General features: G+C 43.2%; 1 protein-coding gene across 8 annotated transcripts in view; it reads left to right on the top strand.

The window, feature by feature from the left end:
* Nucleotides 1–218: 218 nt before the first annotated feature.
* Nucleotides 219–7,533, top strand: part of MATN4 (matrilin 4) — a 211,210-nt gene continuing 203,895 nt past the window's right edge. For 7 of the 8 annotated variants that reach the window (XM_086932307.1, XM_086932305.1, XM_086932304.1 and 4 more), the window contains exons 1-2: nt 219–369; nt 494–590. The gene's annotated coding sequence lies outside the window, so the exon portion shown is untranslated. The remainder of the gene's footprint in view (nt 370–493; nt 591–7,533) is intronic. The other variant, XM_086932306.1, reaches the window with a different exon arrangement.

Raw genomic sequence — 7,533 nt, 5'->3', positions numbered from 1 at the left:
ATTTAATAAAGTATGTGACTTTTTTCATGCTGCATCACAAAGTGTAACATTCATTTTCGTAGTCTGAAAAGATTTTTTTTTTTAAACTAAACATTTCAATGCGGCGACTATGCCCACATTTCGTCTGTCCCTGAGATTTTGCCATAAAAGTCCCGAAGACTTTGTTCAGTGGGAAAACGATCTGCCAGTCTCTGCCGCGGCAGAAGGGGAGTGGTTTTCCGTTCACACTTAGTTCTCAAGTTAAATACCTGCACAAGCCGTGGAGTGTCTTTCCAACCCAGCACAGGCTCCCTGCAGCACGCCGCTGACTGGCAGCTGAACCACAATTTGCTTTAGGAAGTCCTATTTTTTCCCCACAACCTTTGAAAGGTAACTTCAAATGATTTGTCGCGATGCACCGTCATCCCTCGCCTTCGCTTCTAGATTTGAAACGAGGCGTCTTTCATTTATTTCGAGGTGAATAGCATTTCTTTTTTTATTTTTTTTCCCCAAGGAACACGCGCAGGGGCGACATTGCTGACAGCAGTCCCAAGAACGCTCCGCGGTGCTGGTTCGGTCTACAGCTCCAGGAACCTCCCGGCCTTTCCAAGGTGAGTGGGGGAAGCCACCGGAACAAGGGTGCAGGGAGTGGATGGAATAGGGTCCCCCAAGCTTGGCTTGCATAGGGCTCTTTGGAGGGACTGCAGCTCCAGCGGCCACGTGCTCTAGCATTTACTGTCACATGACAGATATTACTCTCAGCAGAACAAACCCTGCCAGGATTGCAATGCACGGCCCAGATTAGGTAGAGAGTCTAAAAGACAGCGTCCCCTGGTGAGTCATGACGCCTGCAGTGTGTGATGGAGGTGTAGGAGGAATAAAACAAGAGAAGCAAGTCTAGAGGGTTACCACACCCTATCTGACGCTCTTTGAGATCATTTCTGTTCCCTCACATGCTCCAAATAAATTTTAATTGTGAACAGCTGAGTTGGATTGTGTTAGTTTCATTGGCTTGTGGGTGGTGAAGGAGGAGAATCATGCTGGGTGTGATAGTCTGGTTTGGGGAGCTAGTAGGTGAGAATGGGTTGTGTTGCATGGGTTTGACAGTACTGGGTGGGTTGAAATTGTATTGGGCTGGATTGCATTGGGTTGGATTGTTTTGGGGTACGTTTTAACTTGGAATGCAATAGGGTGCTTTGGACTATTTTGTGATGGGTTCGATTTTTTGAATTGGGTTTGATTGTGGTGATATAAGTGTGGGCTAGAATGTCTTGAGTGGGCTGCATTCTGTTGGGTTGCATTGAGTTGAGTTGAGTTGTGTTGATGTGGGTTAGATTATCTAGGGTAGTTTGTGAAGGTGTAGGTTCGGCTGCGTTCGGGGGGTGATTACTATTTGAAGTGGGTTGGAGCTTTTATGGTGGATTCAACTTTATTGTGCTGTATGGTGGATTGGGCCAATTTTTTTAATTCAAAAACATAATTATGTTCTTTTTAATAGGACATGTAGAGGTAGCTGAATCTCTTGAGTATACAATAATGTGCCTGCCTTAGTTACTAGATCAGAACGGTGTTTTGTTGTTCATGAGAGATATTGAAATCCTGTGGGTAGCAAAAATATAAAATTAACCTACAAAATTTGCTGAACAATTTATTGATACGTTATTGTATGGGAATTCAGAGTTCCAGGCCCCTTACTAAAAGATGTTATCAGTGAAACGATTTTTTTTACCACATACAGATTGGCAAGTTGATTAGTGAATATCATAGTACAGATGTTATCGGATGAGCATGTGCCAAACAAGTGATGATATTTTCCAATGGCGGGGCCATTGGTCAGGTGCGAATGCGTATCCTACATTTCAGATTCTTTGATTCTGTTCCATTTTAACTTAGCATTCATAGCTGCATGCTCAAGGCCCACCCTTGCCATCTCCCCCCACAGGGCTTCCTTCCTCACCATTCCTTGCCTAATGCTATACTCCGTGGAAATCACCGTGCATGCTTTTAGAGCAGGGGCTCTCAATTCATAAACATTGAGCACTGTTCAGTTCTGAGGGCATGGCTCACATTTTCCAGGAGAATTAACCACACTGAGGCAGTCACTGGTGTTTTTCCTGCAAACCTTTGTGTCCCAGTGCTCCCACTGCCCCATCAGGGCTTTGCTGCTCGTCTCACCGTTGCATCACATGACCCTGCTGTGCTTCATTTTTCAGATTATTTTGAGCTTGCTTAGTGAGATTGCTCCTTATTACAGTGTTATCTGACCATGGTGTGGTTTCTGCTTCTGTTAGTGGGTCTTCGGAAGATTTGGCTCTAGGGAGAGTCCCTTACTTTAGTGTCTGTTTTAGAATTAATCCAGGAATCAAGAAAAAATAAGTTGTAGTTTATTATCCAGCACAGCATTCATAAGCTCACAGCTTCAAGGTCCAGATGCAACTGACCTCTCCTTACCAACCACCTTCAGAATACAGAATCTTATTAGAACATAAACATGGCTCATGGACAGTAGCTCAGGAACATCATGATGTCACTTACCCAGATGTTGATAAACATAGAAAAGGTGTGATTCAGAATGTAACAGTCTGATTCTTGCAAAGGTAAAGCTGCAGACAGCAGGTTCCAGCGCTAGGGTGGTGACATGTTGAAAGAGTCTCTGCTCCTTACCTATCAGTGCTCAGCTCTCTGGAGTTTGTCGGTGGTAGATCCCAGTTGATTGGTGCCTATTTGGCAGGAGACAGATCTTTCCGTGCTTTTCTGGCCAGAGAGGGGCGAACTCCCCAATCCTCATCACGTACTAAGTTCTTGGTTGGCTCTAGTCCTAAGGTGTTCGGTGCTTCACTCTTGTGAGATGACGCATTTTTCGTCAGTACATTTTTCATATCGCAGGTGGGTAGTGATGGATTGACAGTAGGTGGGGATATGATCAATGCTGTGCCCTAGTGATGAGCTAACGAGTGACAGGGAAGTCACGATTCCTAATGTCCTTCTGAGACAGTTTAAGGCATGGACAAAGTGGGCAACTGCCCAGGGCGCCCGCCTTCCTAGGGGCTCCAGTGAAAGTGATTTTTACTCTATTGTGTTTCTGTCTGTTTAGTCTCTATCTCACCCTTTCAATATTATTTAAATATTGTTTGGCAACATGGGGCTTGTATTAGCAAATAATGGGTAGTACAAATAAAAGTTTCTCTAAACAGGGGCCCCCAAAATCATTAAAATGACACAGAAACTCCAGAAACGTATATTAACGTCACCACACGCTTTCTTTGGGTTACCGGTATGATACTATGTCATTAGGTGCATTGCTGCGGTATAATGCTTTCATTTTTCAGTCAGTTTTAATGTAGTGATTTTTTACAGCATGTTAAAAAGAAGAGAACCAAGACTACAACTCCCAGAATGCTTCCGATCGTCAACTAGAATATATGGACCTTGTTAGCGTAGAGTCATCTGGTATCCTAATTCTGTCCCCGTACAGTATGCCGGTCCCATATCATGTATGAACTTTGGCGTAGTTATTTGCCAAGCTGTTTCCTTTAATCTTAAAACTGCCAGTCAAGACGTTTATTATGGCTGTGTTTATTTTGTCACAAGCAAAAGCCATTTAGCCGAGGAATTTTGTTTAATCAGTTAAAAAAACACAGCAAACTCGATCCCTGTAAGCCTGGTAGCTGGTACAGATCTTTCAAAAGGGGCATTGTGGACTGACCAGCCCATGGCTACGCTGGATATGCGAAAGGTTGGAGGTGGGGGTGCCCTTTATGACAGGAAGACGGTGGCTGCTGGGCTGGGAGAGAAATACGGCCGTTGCTATTTCAGGCAGCGTTCAACAGGCTGCAGGATGTCAATGAAATAGGAGCAAGATGTGTGCTTAATCTACTGCAACTATTAAAACAGTAAAAAAAAAATGAAAAGCAATGCTGAAAACTATCATAGAAAGTTCATGACTCTTAAAAATCATAATTGCATTCGAGTGAGACTGCTTTTGAGAAAAAAGGTTAACATTTTTGAAGTATGCCACGATAATTAATTTCTTTAACTATTTGCTTTTGTAAGAGGCTATTTTCTAGGTTAGCGTCTTAATTTATGCGCATTCTTTCATATTATGGTCAAGAAACATATTCACCGCACTCACATTTCTAGTGATTAAAAAAAAGAGTGTTATGAAGGATAAAAATGGTGAAAAAACAGCACCCACTGCAGTGCGCTGTAGGAAAGGAACATTCCTCTTAACCACCGAAGACATAATATTTTTTCAGCTTCAGCAGCTTCTGGTTACAATTGTTACAGTTAGACTTTATGGGATCTGTTGAAAACAAATGTGAAGGCAGTGCCACAGCCAAGCCTGTGTCCAGGCCTTTTAGTCGCTGTCTTGGGTTAATAGGAGTGTGGTAATTGATCCCCCAGGTTTTTAGCAGTGGTTATAAGGAATTCAAGGAGACTCTTTGTTTCTCTTTTTTTTCGGAAGAAAGTGTCCAACAGAGCTGTCTTTGTTAGCACTGAAACCCAGCTGGTCCTCCCATTGGGGGGAAAGTCGTACTTTTGACTCGCAGTAGGTGAGGTGGCCTTTGAGCAGACAGCATGTAGGCATTTGAGTCATTAAACAGAGTGTCCATCACTGCCTCTAGCAGCTTGACTGCCTTATTTCAGGCAAGGAGCCAGGGAGCTGATGAAGCAGACTCTGCTACAATTACATCTGTTGTAATACGATTTATTTTGTTTTAGAAGTCTGCAATAAACAAGTCAATTCATACAAAAGTGGGTACAGGTGCATTCAGTTAATGGAGCAATGGGGGCATGCTTTAATGAGCACAACAGTCCCCTTAGGTGGCAACATTTCCCTCCCACAATGACACATCTCCTCGCTGTCCTTGCATTTCACCTCAGGTTTGCAACCAGCATCTCTGCCAGCATCACCCTCTATACAGACAGTGCAAATCATCACATTCAAGCTTCAACTCCCTGTCCTAGTCCCCATCACAGGCAGGTATCCCCTCAATCCTACAAGCTCCCGACTGGCCTCTCCTCCACACACCCAGTCACATAGGCTGATAGCACTTCCTTGTCCCACCTCTTACCAGAGTTAGCCACGTGCTGCCTCTACCATTGCCACTCTCAGCGGTTAGCATCTCCTTTCATACCCCCGTAACAGTCCCAAATAGAAACTGCCCCCCCCAATAAGCTCCAGTCTGGGATCCCCATAATGCTCCATAGGTACATCCATAGAAAGTTTAGGTAATCAAAAGAAGAATGGACACTTGGTACTACTTAACCATTGGTTAAGTTGGGACACTCTCATAAACGCGGTGTTGTTCGTGCGGTGTATATCTTTCTTCCGCCCCTCACTCGCGTTGTGGCATTTATCATTGAGTGTTCCAACAACGTGCTATATGCCAAGCCTCAACCAGAGGCAACCTCTGGCGCAAGTAGCAGTGTCCAGAGATAAAAAAGCATGAAAAGGGCACCCAAAAAAAGGTTTATAAAAAACATATACTGCACCCGTGGTAGGTTTTAATGAAGAAAGGTGAAGTATTGTTATTAAAAATGAAAATTGCGGTATTACTGGAGGTCGTGTTAATGAATCTCCTTATACCTCATGAACTACAGTGTCAACATGTTTCTGCTCCATGTGGCCCAGCCGGGTCTACGGAGCATTCGTCAGGACAGAACATAACAAATGTACAACAGACAACAAAGAGTTTACTTGCACGATTTGTGTAGTAATGTGATTTCAAAAGTTGTATCCAAAGGAGCCTTATGGAAATTTTCTGAAAAAGGCAGAAAAGCATATATTATAATGGGTGCGTGGGTAGCACAAATATAATCTCTCAGCTTTGTGGAGAATTCAATACAAACAGGTAGGAGAGCACTCAGTTGTGCTCTGTGGATACAACTTTTGAAATCACATTACTACACAAATCGTGCAAGTAAACTCTTTGTTGTCTGTTGTACATTTGTTATGTTCTGTCCTGACGAATGCTCCGTAGACCCGGCTGGGCCACATGGAGCAGAAACATGTTGACACTGTAGTTCATGAGGTATAAGGAGATTCATTAACACGACCTCCAGTAATACCGCAATTTTCATTTTTAATAACAATACTTCACCTTTCTTCATTAAAACCTACCACGGGTGCAGTATATGTTTTTTATAAACCTTTTTTTGGGTGCCCTTTTCATGCTTTTTTATCTCTGGACACTGCTACTTGCGCCAGAGGTTGCCTCTGGTTGAGGCTTGGCATATAGCACGTTGTTGGAACACTCAATGATAAATGCCACAACGCGAGTGAGGGGCGGAAGAAAGATATACACCGCACGAACAACACCGCGTTTATGAGAGTGTCCCAACTTAACCAATGGTTAAGTAGTACCAAGTGTCCATTCTTCTTTTGATTACCTAAACTGTTGATACTGGGGTGATGAATGGACCTTCTACCCTCCTCCCTACTTTTTTGATTCTTACATCCATAGAAAGCCCCACTTTACACTGTCACAAAAAGTGACTACTACCCTCCTCTAGCTACAGTGTTTAACCTGATTGGTGATACACTTTCTATAAGAATGTGCTTAGGCCTACATTGGCTCAGGTTCTTTTGCCCCCAAGGATTGCACAGACTTGGTCAATGCCGCTCTTGGAATAAAGGTTTGACAAAGCCCACCTTGATGCCCCGGTTACACAAGTCTTCAAAGGGCTCCGTCTCTGGAGGAGTCAATAGCTGACTTTAACCCCTTCGCTGCTGATGACGAGCTCAGCTCGTCATCAGCCACGGTGGTCGTGTGCGGATGACGAGCTGAGCTCGTCATGTAACACGGCTTTTGGAAAAAATCCGCACAGCGGAAAAATAACTGCCGCAGCGATGCGGTTAAAAACACTCTCCACATCTGTTACTCAAATGTTTACTGATGCCCAACATGTGGAGCAGATCATCACTAGTATTGGTGTCTGGAGCATGGCCTATTAAACTGGTAGGTGCCGGGCAGGACATATCCTGCCAATTGGTTATCGACTGCAGATTCTTATCAACATTGATGTAGATTAATGTAAATTATTTCAGAAGCTAACTTCACAATGTTTAGGTCTTGATTGACAGAGCAGCTATCTGCAAGGCATATTGATGCAATGTATTAAAATATACATTGTAATACTCTCACTTCATGCTATTGGCTCTTTGGTGTATTACCCTGCCTTCCAGGGAGTGCTTCTGTTGGAACGAATAAGAGACTATTATACATATGAAAAACGCTCAATCTTCTTGCTTTTTTATCACATTCAATTATGTTTTTCCTATATGCATTCTGTATCGAAATCTATATCCATTCTGTACAGAAAGCAGTTCGTTGTTACTTTTCCCCAGCATTGGCAAAACCAATCTGGCAGATTGTAATATAATAACAACAATTCTTCATTCATTGCCTGTCAACAGCAAGATAATTTGTACACATTTGCTATACTCTCACATAATACAATCAGTACAAACATATAATGTTACTTGTTATCACAAGCAGTGCGTTTGCAAACTTAGGCCCCCATTAGGATGGCGGGCGGACTTTGCCCGCC

Source organism: Lissotriton vulgaris, chromosome 7 (assembly GCF_964263255.1).
Source record: "Lissotriton vulgaris chromosome 7, aLisVul1.2, whole genome shotgun sequence".
In the NCBI taxonomy this organism is placed as follows: Eukaryota; Metazoa; Chordata; class Amphibia; order Caudata; family Salamandridae; genus Lissotriton; species Lissotriton vulgaris.
This window is presented reverse-complemented; position numbering and strand designations above follow the sequence as displayed.